The sequence below is a fragment of the Anser cygnoides genome, chromosome 2 (genome assembly GCF_040182565.1).
Source record: "Anser cygnoides isolate HZ-2024a breed goose chromosome 2, Taihu_goose_T2T_genome, whole genome shotgun sequence".
In the NCBI taxonomy this organism is placed as follows: Eukaryota; Metazoa; Chordata; class Aves; order Anseriformes; family Anatidae; genus Anser; species Anser cygnoides.
The window spans coordinates 134,939,937-134,955,940 of record NC_089874.1 but is presented as its reverse complement, the minus strand read 5'-3'; the positions used below and the strand labels follow the sequence as shown (position 1 = coordinate 134,955,940).

Here is a 16,004-nt window from a genome sequence, read left to right as displayed (position 1 = left end):
TTCTGGCCACTCCTCTGTTGATGCAGCCCAGGATGCACTTGGCCTTTTGGGCTGCAAGTGTGCACTGCCAACTCATGTCAAGCTTTTCATCCATCAGAACCCCCCAAGTCCTTTTCCACAGGGCTGGTCTCAATGAGTTCTTCTAGTCTTTACTCTCGTTTGGGATTGCCCCAGCCCAGGTGCAGCACCCTGCATTTACACTTGTTGAACCTCATTAGGTTCACGTGGGCCCACTTCTCAAGCCTGTCCAGGTCCCTTTGGATGGCATCCCTTCCTTCTATCATATCAACTGCACCACTCAGCTTGGTGTCTTCTGCAAACCTGATGAGGGTGCACTCGATCCCACTATGTTGTTGACAAAGATATTAAACAGTACCAGTCCTAGGACAGACCCTTGAGGTACACCACTTGTCACCGGCCTCCAGTTGGACATAGAAACATTGCTCACCACTCTCTGTGTGCAACCTTCAAGCCAATTCCTTATCCACTGAATAGTCCACATATCAAATCCATACCTCTCCAATTCGGAGACCAGGATGTCATGTGGTACCTTGTCAAAGTCCTTGCAGAAGTCCAGGTAGATGACATCGGTCTTCCTTTGTTAGCTGATGCAGTCTCTCCATTGTAGAAAGCCATCAGATTGGTCAGGCACGATTTACCCTTGGTGAAGCCATGCTGGCTTCTACACTACTTGTACTACTGACCCTTTCAGCATCTTTCCAAGGGACATAAAGTCCCTTTTGATGTTTCAGAGTCTCCTTGTTGCAGACTCAGTTGTCCCTACGTGAAAGAGCAGGAATGGGTGATAGTCCTCTGGCTTAACCTAGCTCAGTAGCCTCTTTGTGATGGCAGAAATACTGGTCCCAGGCAGGCAGCAAACCACTCTTGATAGATTGCCTGGGCAACAAAAGCATGCCTCAGTGCCTCTCAGAGAGGAATCTTCAATTACCAACACCCTCTGTGCTTTTTTGAATGCTGCAGTTTCTATCAGTATCCATCAGTTCTGGAGAAAATGGAGTCCAGTACAGAAGGGAGAAGAAGTAGAATGAAGTGCTGGAGAGCCAAACTTAAGAATCTTCCTTCTCATTTTTATGAGATTGGTCACAGAATAGCTTGCATTTCCCATTTAAAATATTAAGATTATATAGAATCATAAAATGGTTTGGGTTGAAAGGAACTTTAAAGCCCATCTAGTTCCAACTGCTCTGCTATGGGCAGGGAGATCTTCCACTAGGTCAGGTTGCTCAAAGCCCCATCCAACCTGGCCTTGAACACTTCCAGGGATGGGGCATCCACAGCTTCTCTGGGCAAGCTGTTCTAGTGCCTCATCGCTCTCTGAGTAAAGAATTACTTCCTAATATCTAATCTAAATGTCTTTTAGTTTAAAGACATTACACCTTGTGTTGTCACCGCACTCCCCGACAAAGAGTTCCTCCCCAGCTTTCCTGTAGGTCCCCTTTAGGTACGGGAAGGCCACTACAAGGTCTCCCAGGAGCCTTCTCTTCTCCAGGCTGGACAACCCCCACTCCCTCAGCCTGTTTAAATTACAATAACTATACTGCTATGTTTGTGTGAAGAAGACTTACACACCCATTATTTATTTTTGTCATTTTGTGCCTGCTTAATTTTTGCTCTTTCCAGGCTTCTAGATCATATTCTAAACTACAAGTTAAACGCATTGCACAGAACTGCCAATACAGCCAATTCACTAATGTTGAAATAAGTTTGAAGTCAATAACACAAATTTCTCTCTTCATCGTAAAATTTAAATAGCTTAAATATTAAATAATTATTACAAATATTAAATAAATGTAACCTAATATCTAAATAACTTAAATAAATAAACAACAACAACAACAACTGGGAGCTGAAATACACATTTTCTTTACCATTATCTTCCACAAAAGTGTAGATTTTTTGTAAGACTGTCTATGCATCTCTAACAGCTTCAAAGTTTTCTTTGTTTTTTCAAACACAGTAAATTTGTAAACACACCCTATCAAATAAGGCTATCCATTTAGTAAGAATTTTGTAATGCTAGACAGATTTTGTTGCATAGTAAAATTATATATCAGTATTTATTAAAGCCTAATTTCTGATTTTTCATTGGGAAGATGGAACATTTTCATGGTTATTATAATCCATCAGTTTTCCTAGCTTCAAAAGTATTTGAAGGGGAGTTCTCTGTATACTTATATTTTTTTCCTCCCATTCCTCGTTACATAGGTTATATATTTATTAAGTGGTCATCTTCAGACTGGTGAATATATTACAGACCTTACTGCACCTCCAGTGCAGTAATAATATTATATTTGGAAATAATAATAATATAATATTTGGAAATAAGTCATTCACTTGAGCACAAAGGCTGACTGATGTGGACACAGCAGTTAGAATGTGCTGTTATTTAGAAAGAAAATCTCAGCTATTTTTTGCTTTAACAGCACTGGAACCATTAGGTTTGTGATCTTTAAGGCTCATCCTATGCACAGCTCAAGCTCTGGAGACTTATTTTAAAACAGATCAAGAAACTGGCAGACAAGACACATTAATACACTGCTTGGAGTTCCAAAGATGAAAATGTCAAACAATTTGCTTCACTTGCTTCTTCTTCAATACAAACTGAAGAAATTAAAACTTCACCAGCTGAAAACAGTGGGATATTTCACATCAAGTTGAATAGCATCAGATTTTTATGAAATATTTCTTCATATATGGAGGGATGTAGAACACTGAACAGTGCATCACATCGTGGTATCCTAATGGAGTTACTTTACAGGAGGAGAAGTTTTTGAGGGAATACCTTTTAAAGAACTATGGACTTTAGTAAATGGAATTAACTATAATGTCATAGGTTTCTGTGGATTTTTTTTCTTTCTCCCATTAAAGTTTTTATTATTATTACCAAAGTCAACCAACATGAAGTATTGGGTAATTAAGAAAAACTTTAAATCAGAAAAGTATATTCCAGTTGATAAATAATGTTTGTTATTTAATAGAATGGTTTGGGTTGGAAGGGACCTGAAAGATCATCCAATTCCAACCCTCCTGCCATGGGCAGGGATGCCATCCACTAGATCAGGTTGCCCAGGGCCCCATCCAACCTGGCCTTAAACACTTCCAGGGATGGGGCATCCACAGCTTCCCTGGGCAACATGTTCCAGTGCCTCACCACTCTCTGAGTAAAGAATTTCTTCCAAACATCTAATCTAAATCTCCCCTCTTTTAGTTTAAAATAATTCCCCCTTGTCCTATCATTATCTGCTTGAGTATAGAGCCACTTTTTTTTTTTTTTTTTTTTTTTTTTTAAATCAGCTCCCTTTAAGTACTGAAAGGTGGCAGTGAGGCCCAGAGCCTTCTCTCCTCTATGCTGAATAGCCCCAGCTCTTTAAGCCTTTCTTCAGAGGAGAAATGCTTCAGCCCTCTGATCATCCTTGCAGTCATCCTCTGGACCCACTCTAACAGGTCCACGTTTTTCTTGTGCTGGGAGCCCCAGACCTGGATGCAGACCTCTAAGAAGGGCTTCACGAGGGCAGAGCAGAGGTGGACAATCACCTCCCTTGACCTTCTGGTCACTCCTCTGTTGATGCAGCCCAGGATGCACTTGGCCTTTTGGGCTGCAAGTGTGCACTGCCAACTCATGTCAAGCTTTTCATCCATCAGAACCCCCCAAGTCCTTTTCCACAGGGCTGGTCTCAATGAGTTCTTCTTCCAGTCTGTACTCATATCTGGGATTGCCTCAACCCAGGTGCAGCACCCTGCCTTGCACTTGAAGTACTGAACCTCCTTAGGGCCCAGTTCTCACGCTTGTCCAGGTCCCTTTGGATGGCATCCCTTTCTTCTGATGCATCAACTGCACCATTCAGCTTAGTCTCATCTGCAACCTTGATGAGGGTGTACTCAATCCCACTGAGTATGTAATCAGTAAGAGACGCTATATGGCACTGGTCCCAAAATGGAACTCTGAGGAACACCACTTTTCACCGGTCTCTACCTGGACATAGAGCGATTGACCACAACTCTCCAGCTGCAGCCATCCAGCCAACTCCTTGTCCACCAAATACTCTTCCAATCTCTTTTTCTCCAATTTAGATATAAGGCCCCATAGACTTGTACCTGTTCAGTTTTATCAGGTGGTCTCCAACCTGCTCTTTGCTTACAGTGGGAGGGACAGTGGTCCCTCAGTCCCTGCCCAGAGATTCAGAGAAGCTTGACTGGTAGTGAAGACTGAGACAAAAAAGATGAGCATAATTTTTGAGTTATATAAATTAAATTCAGATAAATTTATATCTAGAAAACTTTAGGAAACAATATTTTGTTTCAAATGTGTCAGGAGCCTTCAAAATGTTTGTGTTGCTTTGGTTCTGTTGACTTTTTGTTCAGATAGGAAAATGCACACTGCATTGGCTACTATTTATTCTATGCAAGTTTTTTGAGAAATATTTATGGTATGAAGCCATCTGAGCATACTTCCACTGCATTTATTCAACATACTTCTGATTCAAATTCATTCTGAGCTAAATTATTTGCTGTAAGTGCCACATACAATTTATTATTCACCAAAGTGAAAACAGGCATCCCTTTCACTGCTATTTCATATTTTCTGAATGTCTGACCTCTTTTCATTGATCTCAATATCTCCAATATGTGCATCAAAGGAAAACACAAATGAAAAGGAAATCTGAAAACCTATAGTTATCAAAAACTGAAATATCCAGCTCATTTTTTGTGACAGTTAAAGTGTCTTCTTGTACATAGCAGTATATTCAGCAACAGGTTGAATCTGTATACACTTTACATAATGATTTGTGAACATTTTGTAACACAAAAAACACAAAGCTTTCTCTAAGAATGACTCTGATTCAACAGTAGAACGATACATGTTAATATTTGGCAAAAATATGAATAGGTGGAATTAATTAAAATGTATATTAACATCTGACTGATTTAAACAAATACTTTTCAAATTGTGTGATGCTGAAGTTACATAATGTTTAAAAATTCTTTGGAGATTCTACCCAAAATACTAAAAGTCAACTATTTCTGCGTTAGTTACACAGAGGAAAAATATTATTTAATGAAACAATGGAAACGGCAATATGCTATATATATATATATATCATATGCATCTATAACACTGATATAGAAGGGAAACTGATGTTCTGGGAAAAAAAAAAAAAAAAATCAGTCTCTCCCAAACGAACATAGATCCTGCAACGCTTAAGTTTGTATTTCCAGTGCAGTTAGTGCTGGTATTTTACTCATGAAAAATATATTTCTGCACACACATGTATATATACACACATACATATTTATATACTTTATCCTTCAAGCTATCACTGTATAGCAAGATCTGGCATCATCATGGGATCTAGATACTCTGCTGCATGTCTGGGCAGTTTCTACTTGAGGATGCAAATATAGTCCTATGTTTGTGATGTGAAACTTGTAGTAGTCAGGGAACGTGTGTATATGCACACGCAGTGTGTGCATTTCTTTATATACATTTAGCTTAATTTTAGATGGCCTGTAATGAAGGAACACTTTCTTCAGGTGAAAGTGTTTATTCCTACTAAAATTAATTATCGTTTCCTGGTTAGTTGAAAGCAGTAGTGTATTCAGCCTTAGTGCTGTATAATAAACAGTTTTATGTGTTGTTTTTTTCCCCCCACCCAGTTGCTTAAGAAAAAAAAAAGATAAGAAATTAAAATTAAAAAAAATCAATTATTTAATATGAGTTTTTTATTATTATTATTATTTTTATTTTACTTGCAGATTTAAATTAGTACTTAACACCAGTAATTTAAATTCACTCTCTAAAGCATAGCCTAGAAGATGGTGAAGACATAAAAACTAACCCTTGAACACTTAAAGGCCCTTTGTCCCACTTTTTGAGGATGGTCAGAAATAAAGGACCTGATATCCAAAGGCAACTCCAATCTTAATGCCCTATATGCATTATGATGATGCAGGATGGCACAGCCATGTACTTGAGCTTACAGAGCTGGAAGTGCCTCCCATTTGGCCAATTCAGAGAGCAGGGTGACCAATCCACTTGTGTCATTCATGCAAACCTACCATAAATACAGCAGGAGATCAAAGAGACTTAGTGTTGCCACTTTTTCCCTGAAACAGGAGCAACAAGGGAACATTGAAAAAGCCTGCTTCACACCCATTGCAGTAGCGTCACACCACTCACTGGGTAGTGCCTCTCTTACATGTCCACCTCAAAGCTTAATGTGAAAATCTTATAGGTTTCTGATCTGAAGAGATCTAAACTTACAATAAGCCAGATGAGTGGGAAGTAGAAAATTGAGATATCTATACTTCCTTGAATTTGGAGATATAGGCATATTTTAAGATAAAATAGGACGTAACATAACATTCCAGTTGCCATACTTCATTTACCACAAGCTTCAGCTTGTATTAATGCTAAGTTTTTGGTTCTTAAGCAGTTTATGAATCAGAGTGACAAGAAGCTAAACCTTCAGTTAGTTATGGATAAATTGTTAGGATGGAAGTGAATCTCCCTAATCCTTCTGTTTGAAGTTCTCCTTTAAGAACTTTATTATAATTTATTGACTGTGTATGATTTAGGAAAGAAAAGTGATCATAAGAATAGGAGGAGGGAGAGAAGATTTCCTTTACACAGCAACATAACATGATAAAAACATAAAAGCCCTTACCTGTTAATATTTAAGACAGGGTTTTATTAAAACAAATTTCATTTTCATCAATGACACAGTGCAGAATTCAATTCCTCCACAATGAATGACACAGGCGCTTCTGTGGAAATAACTAATGGGAGCAGAACCTTCATCTTATTCACAGTTATGCTGAAAGTGTCAAAGAAACTGTCAGTTCTATTTTGTAAGCTGCCAGTTGACATCAAGACTTCTTAAAGCTGCAATAAATAGATTAAATGGTTGTTATAATTAATATATATATATTTTTGAATCAATGATGATCATGTCTGTACAGTAACTATCCACTAAGAAAAGCTGTAGGATTTATTTTATTTATTTATTTTACAACATACAAACATCTTTGGGTGCAGAAAAAACTAAAAAGTTCCTAAGAATAAACATGTATTTTTGAAAAGCAATATCAAAGTATATTTTTCCCACATTTTAGAGGGATCCTCCACGCATGTTTTTCCAGGTCCACACAGAGTACTTCTGTAAACCAGCTCTGTATGTGTTTGTTTAGTTATTCCTAATCACACTTTCCCCAAAATAAGCTTAAAAGAACAAACAAACCAATAACTGGTAATTCTAACTTTCCTTAGAATTTATTATTATTATTATTATTATATTATTATAAATTAGAAATTCTCATTTGGTGTTCCAGATTAGGTTCACGCCTTTTAAATTAAGACAATTATAGTAGCTGCTTTGCCCATAAATGTTAAATTTGGTAACCTCTATAAAACAGGGGGTAGTGCATTTAATATAAGCAGAGATAATGATTCAAGGAGACGCACAGTGCTGCAAGGCACAGAGTCTTCCTTACAAGCTATCACTGTATTGCAAACATCTTTATGGAATCTGGAATCTGCTGCATGTCCAGGCAGTTTGCATTTAAGAATGCAAATGTAGTGACCTTGTATGTGATATGGAAATTGTAGTAGTCAGTGAGGAAAAGGGAGAGGGGAAAATTCTTCACCTCTGTCAACTGCTGCTTAGTTATGATGTCTTTTGGAGAAAAACCTTATGGCAAATAAGGAGACATACTTGTGTTCCCTCCTTTACTCTACAACTGTAGATCAGGGCTTCCCACACCAGAACCTTCCAATGATGAAGCACCATCTCATCCATTACAATCACTATCAAAGTTGTCGGTCTGACTGCCAGCACAAAAAGTATTACATATATTGTACAGTCATTTTCTCTTCAAGTACATTGTCTTTTTCTATCATTCCTTTGAGCTTTGCTCAAAATAAATAAATAAAATCTAGAATCAAGTCTAACTTTTAAAGCCTTTGGTGTGTTTGCAGAGGTAGGACTACAGCATTGCTTTCCTAAATGAAGGTTTTTCATAATTTCTGAATTGCTTTACTATTTACACTCCTGAAAACATTACTTATCTTGTACAACAACAACAGAAAATTATCCTGTTGAAGTCATCGACGTGGGCCAGAAACAGTATTCTCTGGGAATGCCATTCAGTCAGAGGCCAAAGCATACAATAAAGGGACACCAGTTAGATAGCCCTATCAAAATTATCCGTTACCATGAAGGGTTCTTTACACAGTAATAATCCATCAAAAAGCTTAAGCTATTTATAATAGCAAAGCAGCAACTAACGTCTAGCATCATCAGTCTAACCAAAGCAAGGACCTGAGGAGTTAAGCATATTCATGATGACAAATATCAAAAGAGAATTAACAGTAGTTAGGTGGGAGCTTGGCAGGACAGCAATGTTAGGGGCACGTCCATAGCCAGTGTCACTCTAACAAATTTTGTATCAGCTGAAGACCCGCTCATAGATGTGGATCTTCAATGGAGAGGTGTAAATCCTAAGAAACCATAGTGCTTTCTAGCCACTCTGAGCTCCACATGGTCCAAGTCACCTCTGACTGGAACAACAGGCTGTTTCATTTAGAAAGACATTACTTTTAGAGACATATGCACTTTGAAAACTGACCATATCCCATTATTTTAACTGATTAAAACCACTCCTTTTTCAAGAAATCTTTTCAGGAAACCACAATGGCCATTTGAAATTATTAGTGGAGAAAGTGGGTATTTTTTCCTACCATGATTGTTTTGAAAAGTTTCTTAAATTCTCTTCAAAACATATTTTTATAAGTATGTATTTCCTCAGAACCAAAAGTATAGTACAGTATAGCTGAAACTAGAGATTCAAGACATACAGCCTGCTTCTCCATTAAGATGGCAAAGGTTATATTTTTTAATATTAGAATAATACAGCCTATATTATGCCAATAGTTATTGTACTAAAAAGCACATCAGCAGTTTATATTTGGTCCCTCAGTAAGGCTACGTTATCAAAAATTATGAGTAATGCCGCATATTGAATGTGCAAGACCATCTGAGATTCAATAGAAGTCAATGAAAATACTTATATTAGCATTAACAGGTATTGAGTCACACCCTTAAAATCAAGTTCTTGAGAAAGATATTTATACCATTTGCTTGTAAGGAAAAATGAAAAAAATCTCAGTGGGAATTTAAATGTATGATTTTATGATGAGTAGTTATGAACTACCTCTAGAGGTTTTTGGAAAATAACAGGAAATAAATAAATTATAGGGCTACTTGGCCTCAGACAAGAATTGTTCTTTTTTTCTGAAGTTCATGTATAGCAACTTTTCTCAAAAAAACAAACAACAAAACCACCCACCAATAACAACTTTTGTTGTTTAAAAGAAAACCAAACCCAATAACAATTTTAAGAAATATTACTCTTAGTTTTTTGTTTCTACCTTTACATGTGTACAGTATCCCCAAATCCACTTTGAAATCATTAAGTAATAAGACATAATAGCTGGGGATATTAGTGCTACTTCTTGATATTACCCAGAAATAGGGGTGACAAAGATACAGAAAGTCTAGGTGACATATTATATGTAGGTTATTTATGTATTTGCTGCGGGAAAAACTTGACTAAAAAAAAGTGAGATTAAGTATCAAAATAGGTGTTAAAGGGTACAATAATGAACTGCAGAAGTCTATGTTTACTAATTAAACTGCAGAGGAGATAAAGTTGACATGCGTGAAGTAAACATTCCCAAAATGATATCAGCTAAACACCAAGGTCTGCTACCTCTTGTAAAATAACTTCCTGATTATACTTGCATGGAGGCAAGGACTGATGGGTGGGCAAGCAGGGACTACCTGAATAAAGAGCCTGTTTACAAGAAGTCACTGCATCTGCTGTACTGATACTGCCCTTTTCACCACCTCAGGTTTCAAACAACATCTTGATTTTAGACTTCTAAATTCAGTAAGTTATGGATTAAATTTAACTCCAAGAATAATTCAAATTTAATAAGCATTCCTGGGAAGTACTCATGTCTGTAGCCAGAGATATTCAGCTCTGCTCCTTGTTACTTGTGTCATACTCTTCCAGCTGACATATTATTTGTCCCCAAAAGCTCTGCAACTAATGATATAAATACCCATATCCAACTTAAAATAAATAAATAAATAAATAAAAAGGAATTCAGAACCTGCTTTCATCTGAAAATCTTGAAGTCTTGCAGTACCAACTCTAGTCACTTTTCTAAAACTCCATTTAAATACATAAATGTGGAAGCCTATTGTACTGGGTCTGGCTGGGATGTTAACTTTCCCTGCTGCAGCCCATACAGTGCTGTGCTCTGCACTTGTAGCTAGAACAGCACTGGTATCACACCAGTGTTGTGTCTGCTGCTGAGCAGTGCTGGCACAGCATTAGGACTCTCTCTAACCCTCCTAGGGGGTGGGCAAAAATATGAGAAAAGAAACATCACCAGGGCAGCTGACCTAAACCAACCAAAGGGATATTCCATACCATATGATGTCACACTCAGCAATAAAAGGTGGAAAAAGGAAGAAGAGGGGAGGGGTGGACTCTCGTTGTGAAAACATCTGTCCTCCCAAACATCAGCTACGTGCATTGAGGCCCTGCTTCAAGGACGTGGTCAAGCATCGCTCATTTGTGGGAAGTAGAGAGTAATTTCTTTCCTCTGCACTTCCACATAGCCTTTAATTGTTTTGTTTAGTTTTCCCTTTCCCCCTCACTTTTCCCCTTTCCCTTTTTTTCCTCTTTAGTTAAATTGTTGTTTAGTTAAATTGTTTAGTTAAATTGCTTAATTAATAATAATCTTTCCTTAATAATTATTTATTTTTTCCTTTAATTAAATCATCCTTATCTCAACCCGTGAGTTGTTCTTTCCTTTACTTCTTCCCCTCCTCATCTAAGGAGGGGGAGTGAGAGTGGTTGTGGTATTCAGCTGCCTAGCATGGTAAAACCACCACACCTATACATTGGTAATGACAATACTGCTGTCAGATTATAGCAAAGGCCCATCTCTACATTTCACTTTTTTTAATCTGCTAGGCAGAACACTTGATTTTGTTAGGAACAATTTCTTGGTCGACTTGAGTCAGAAATTAGCATTGCAGGACTACAAGTATTGTTTAAGAGTCTTACCTATTATTATCTCTAATGATATTACCACTGTATGTCAGGAGCTACTAATTGGTAACAACACCAGTATCAGTTACACACAGACTTCAGAATTATCTAATGAACTTAACATAGATTCTTCTTATAATTCTTTTTAAGAATAAGTGTTGCATATTGAATTTATGTAACACTTTCATTGTCTAGATCTTTCATAATCTTTTTAAAGAGTAATTTCTCTATTGTCTTACCTAGCTCTCATTTGGAGCAATACTTAATTGCAATTTCTTTCTTCTCCTGATAGAGATAATCATACAAGCATCACAGAACTGCAGAATAATCCAAGAGGAAAAAGTATTCTCTCCCCAACATCCCTCCAAGAGAAGGCCAAGGATATTTGATTGTACCTAAGTATTAAAGTGGTGTTTTTGTTTTGTTTTGTTTTTAAACAAAGCATGGATAGTAATTTCCTTTCTCCTGAAAACTCGAAAGCTATCTGGCTACAAAACAAAAAGTATTTTTTTTTGGTGGTGGTGGTGTTTTTTGTTGCCTTTTATTTTCTATTTTTTCATCCCCTATATTTCTAGGGATAAAAACAAATTGACTGATATAAGGTGAAATGACCCTGAAGATCAAATGCATTTTTCAAATAAGAAACTTTATTTTCTAGAAGATCAGTAAAATAAACATAAACATACAAATACACTTTTGAACAAAATGTAATCCAGCTAAAGCTGCAGAAAGCTTTGAACCCAACCCTTCTAAACTGAAATTTTCTAAGCAGAGAACTTTTGGATAGAGACTGTTATGTGATTAGGGAGACTCATGTAAGCCCTGCGGCTTTATGGTATCCTCAAGTTTTCAAAATAAATCCACGTTGTACCGATGTTAAAGAAATGCATATAACTCCTAAGCACAGATACAGATACCTAAATGCTTAAATTCCAAGAATGCACAAGATTATTTTATTGCCTTAAAACTCTAGATGATAAGCAAGATTGCAGCAGAGGCTCTCAAAGGTGGCTTGATCATGCCTAGATCACAACCAAGACTGGCTGCCCAATACATTAGGTATTAAGGCATCTTTGGTGATTTGCTGCTTGGTCTTTACATCATATGTTTGTTACTTTTTCTATTTGCATTCATGCATAACTTTTAAAAATATCAAGAACTTGTGATATTATCTTCCCTCCTTTACTGAGCTATGACTTGTTAACACCAATAAATATCTGATTTTTTTTTCTTTGCAGTATTTAGTCTGTATTGCTAGTTGAGACTCAAAAACTTTAGATTTCCGTTTGATTATATTAAAGTTGCATATTCTTTTCACTTTGCTAGTCTGTGATTTATCTGAAATTCAGTACCAATTTTGCAACATAAGGAAAGTATATCCCCTTGTGTTTTCCTTGCCACTTAATAAATTTCAAATGATTGCCTCAGGCAAGTTAGATTTTTAAAGCTGGATGAGAGCTACCTGGAGAAGGGCAACACTCATTACAGGGATCCTGACTGTGGCACACAGTACCTGCACACTCTTCGAGGAAGAACAGAGGACAAAGGTCACTTGCTCCTGAGGAGTAGGGCTAGAGGTGGGCCACATCTCAGGACCAGGCCAGGTCAGCCCGTATGCTGAGCTCCTGGCTGTCTGTGTTCTCAGTAGCCAATTTAAACTTCAGTTCTCCTGTCTAGCTACAGTGACAAGAGCATAAGCATATCCTGAGCACAAGAGGAGAGAGAACAGATGGATATAGACAGGAGAGCACACGGAAACCGTGGGACCATATTGGCAGTAGTCATAACACATCACTAGGCTAACTGTTGGCAAGGTCCCTGCAGGCATCAGAGCAAAGGGGAATTACGGAGGGATTTGAAGGGGATAATGAAGTAACCCAACAGGCATTTACAAAAATCTCTTCTCAAGCATTAGGAATAGCATAAGAGAAAGGGGGGTTGCTTAAATATAGCAGGAAGTAGGGAAGATGCTGACATCAGGAGCCATCTGGGAGCAGGAATAAAGTGTTTGACACCAACTGGAAATAAGCTGGGAGAAGCGATATTGTGACTGTATGGCTAGCCTCAAAAGCAGAGACAATTTAACATCTGATGCAACAAAAGGAGAGCAACATTTTCAGAATGACTGGCTAGCCAAGTGCTGTTTGCAGTCTGTATGCATATCAACATGGTAATGAAGGTTGAGTAAGACTACCAAAAGAAAGGTGTCATCGTCCTCCCATTCCTCTTCTCCCCCCCCTCCCCCCCCCCCCCCCCCCCCAAAATTGATTTTGGAAATATGTTTGTTTTTGCAATACAAGCAAAAACATAGAACATGGTTGCCTAATAAGAAATCCAATTGGCAGAGTCTGGCCAGTTACATTTCACTGCATAATACCATAATTAATTCTAGCAATATTACAAGTGGAACAATCTGAAATTGTCATTTCCAACAGAAAAAAAAAATATATATTTTGGAAGACAACCAAGTCTATGATGGATGTAGGCAGGCTTAAATCCATTTAAATCAGTGGTGCAGCACCCGTTTCTGTCAGCTGCTAGTCTCCCTTGATGTTTCATGAAGTTTATGACAAACAAATTACGATACATGGAGAAAGCAAGACTTGTTCTGTACCACACTGAGATATAAATATGGTACAAGGGTTACTTAGCTAAACATATATGTTCCACTCTATGCAACCTCAATCAGATAAAACCTCAGCAAAAGCTATACTGAGATAATGCACGCATAGAATACAAAGTTTGAGAAAGCAAAATATAGTGAACACTCCTTTCTAAAAAACAGATTTTTTCACCCTATATTTAAAATGCCACTCATAGTTTTTTAAGAGTAAATTATTTCAAAGCAGACATTTGCAATTCATATTCTTGCAAAAGTTAGAAAAATATTGTGATAATTTTATAACTTTTAAAAATTATGCGTCTTTTTTAGCATCTGAAATGGATTTAAGACTTTTTCTATCTATTATCAATAACTTTTATTCTATTTCATTTAAATATTAAGAAAGAATTCTACATAGTAAATACACTGTTCTGAAAACAACAACAAGAACAACAAAACAACAACACAGAAAACAGGGAAACTAAGTAAATTAACTGCATTTGCTAGAATAGAAGTTCCACAGGAACACAGGAAATAATAAATTAGTAAATAATATTTCCTCACATTATTTTTCCCCATTATCACTTGGTTTTCTATAGATCTCTGAGTAGAAGTACTAGTAAAATTGTCTTGCCTTCCAGTTACTTCCATGGAAGTCCTCAACTCCTCATTTGCAAATCTTTCCCCAGAAAGATACAACCAACACTGATGCTTTTTTGCTCCTCTGATTTTTCAGAAGTCAAAGCAAAAGGAAGATTAACTTTAGAGAGCAAAAAGAGCCACTGAGTAATTACTTAACTGCCTATTGGGAAGAGAATTTAGAAGAGCCTCCTATTCATTTTCCCTATCATACCACAGAAGATAGCTAACTTAGGATACAAAATTGTTCATATGTTCTTTCTTGGCCAAAGGAAGGCCAACTCTATAGAAAAAGAAGGGTCAAAATCTCCCATCTATAGAAACTAAGGTTTCCTTAAAAAAGCTAAAAAGCTCACGTCTCAAGTTCAGACTCCTTCTACCTCTATTCCAATGTATTGACTTTGTTTCCCCCAGTGGTAACAAGAAAAAAAAAAGTCTATTTTTTTATTGTTGTCCTCACATTAAACTATTTTTAACAGAGGAACTACAACATGATGCTGTATATTTACAGAAGAGAGGAAGCCGACAAAAATTTGCCCATTACACTAACACGCCCTGGATAGTTTTGAGCAAAGAAATAATCATAGGTTTTGCATTTTATAATATAACAGTTTAAAAATCTATGTCACTTCATGCATTTTTTCCCTTGAAGAATAACCTGATATTACTTTAAGTATGCTGAACAGCACTGATATAACTGAGAAGACCAATTCCAGTTGCAAGTGGCAGTTTAGATTAGGAGTAAACAAGCTACTTGTGCTCTGTGCATGGTAAGGTTTTATTTATCCCAAAACTTCAACTGTTGCTATGAAATCTTTTATTTTGCATATATTTTTAGAGAAATACATTAAATTCATATTAGTTAAATCTAGCAACAAAGACAAGGACAAAGAGAGCTAATATGACTTGTATTCAGGGCTAATATTTAATACATCCTAGTAGTATATTCAGTCTTAATGATATAATGACTGTCAGGTGATTTAATATTCCAGAGTTCTGATACAGCATCACCAGTGGATGCAAAGCACCAGTGGAGCAGAAGAGACAGCTTATCTATTTACTACTTTCTCATGCTCCCAGGCAGATATACAAATATATTCAGTTCCACAGATCTATCAAATCAGCTAATTAGGCAAAATTCTGAAGCAAGCAGAAATACTGTCACAGTTATAAGCAAACAAATGCTACAGTTTGAGACCAAGAGAAATGAGAATCTCTGGGCAGAGATAGTGGCATTAAGAATTTATAATTTCTTGATGTACATTCCTGATAAGCACTGTATTTCAGTAAAATCACAAGAAGAGTACATTCACACTACCTTTATTAGTGTGATTTATGTATTTAAATGTCTTTCTAACAATTTTGTCTAGTATTGAGTGTTCAAGAGTACAAGATTAATACCTAATTTTTATGTTTATACAGGAGACACTTGCAAGAAAATGGTATTAAATTATTGACATTTCCAATCATTATTTTCAGTGATATAACAGAATTCAAAAAAATCTCTTCTCTACAACTATCACAGATAGAAATTCTTACCTGGTAGTCACTCTGAAGAAAGTTAGTAAAATGAAAGTTATGTTGTGAAAACATCTAGAAATAAACCAAACTTTTAAAA

The 16,004-nt window shown here is 36.7% G+C and overlaps 1 protein-coding gene across 12 annotated transcripts in view; it reads right to left on the bottom strand.

The window, feature by feature from the left end:
- Positions 1 to 16,004, bottom strand: part of RALYL (RALY RNA binding protein like) — a 425,404-nt gene that overhangs the window by 308,002 nt on the left and 101,398 nt on the right. For 2 of the 12 annotated variants that reach the window (XM_066993127.1, XM_066993131.1), the window contains one exon: positions 6,687 to 6,904. The exons of the other annotated variants lie outside the window; for them this stretch is intronic. The gene's annotated coding sequence lies outside the window, so the exon portion shown is untranslated. The remainder of the gene's footprint in view (positions 1 to 6,686; positions 6,905 to 16,004) is intronic. 12 annotated transcript variants of the gene reach the window in all.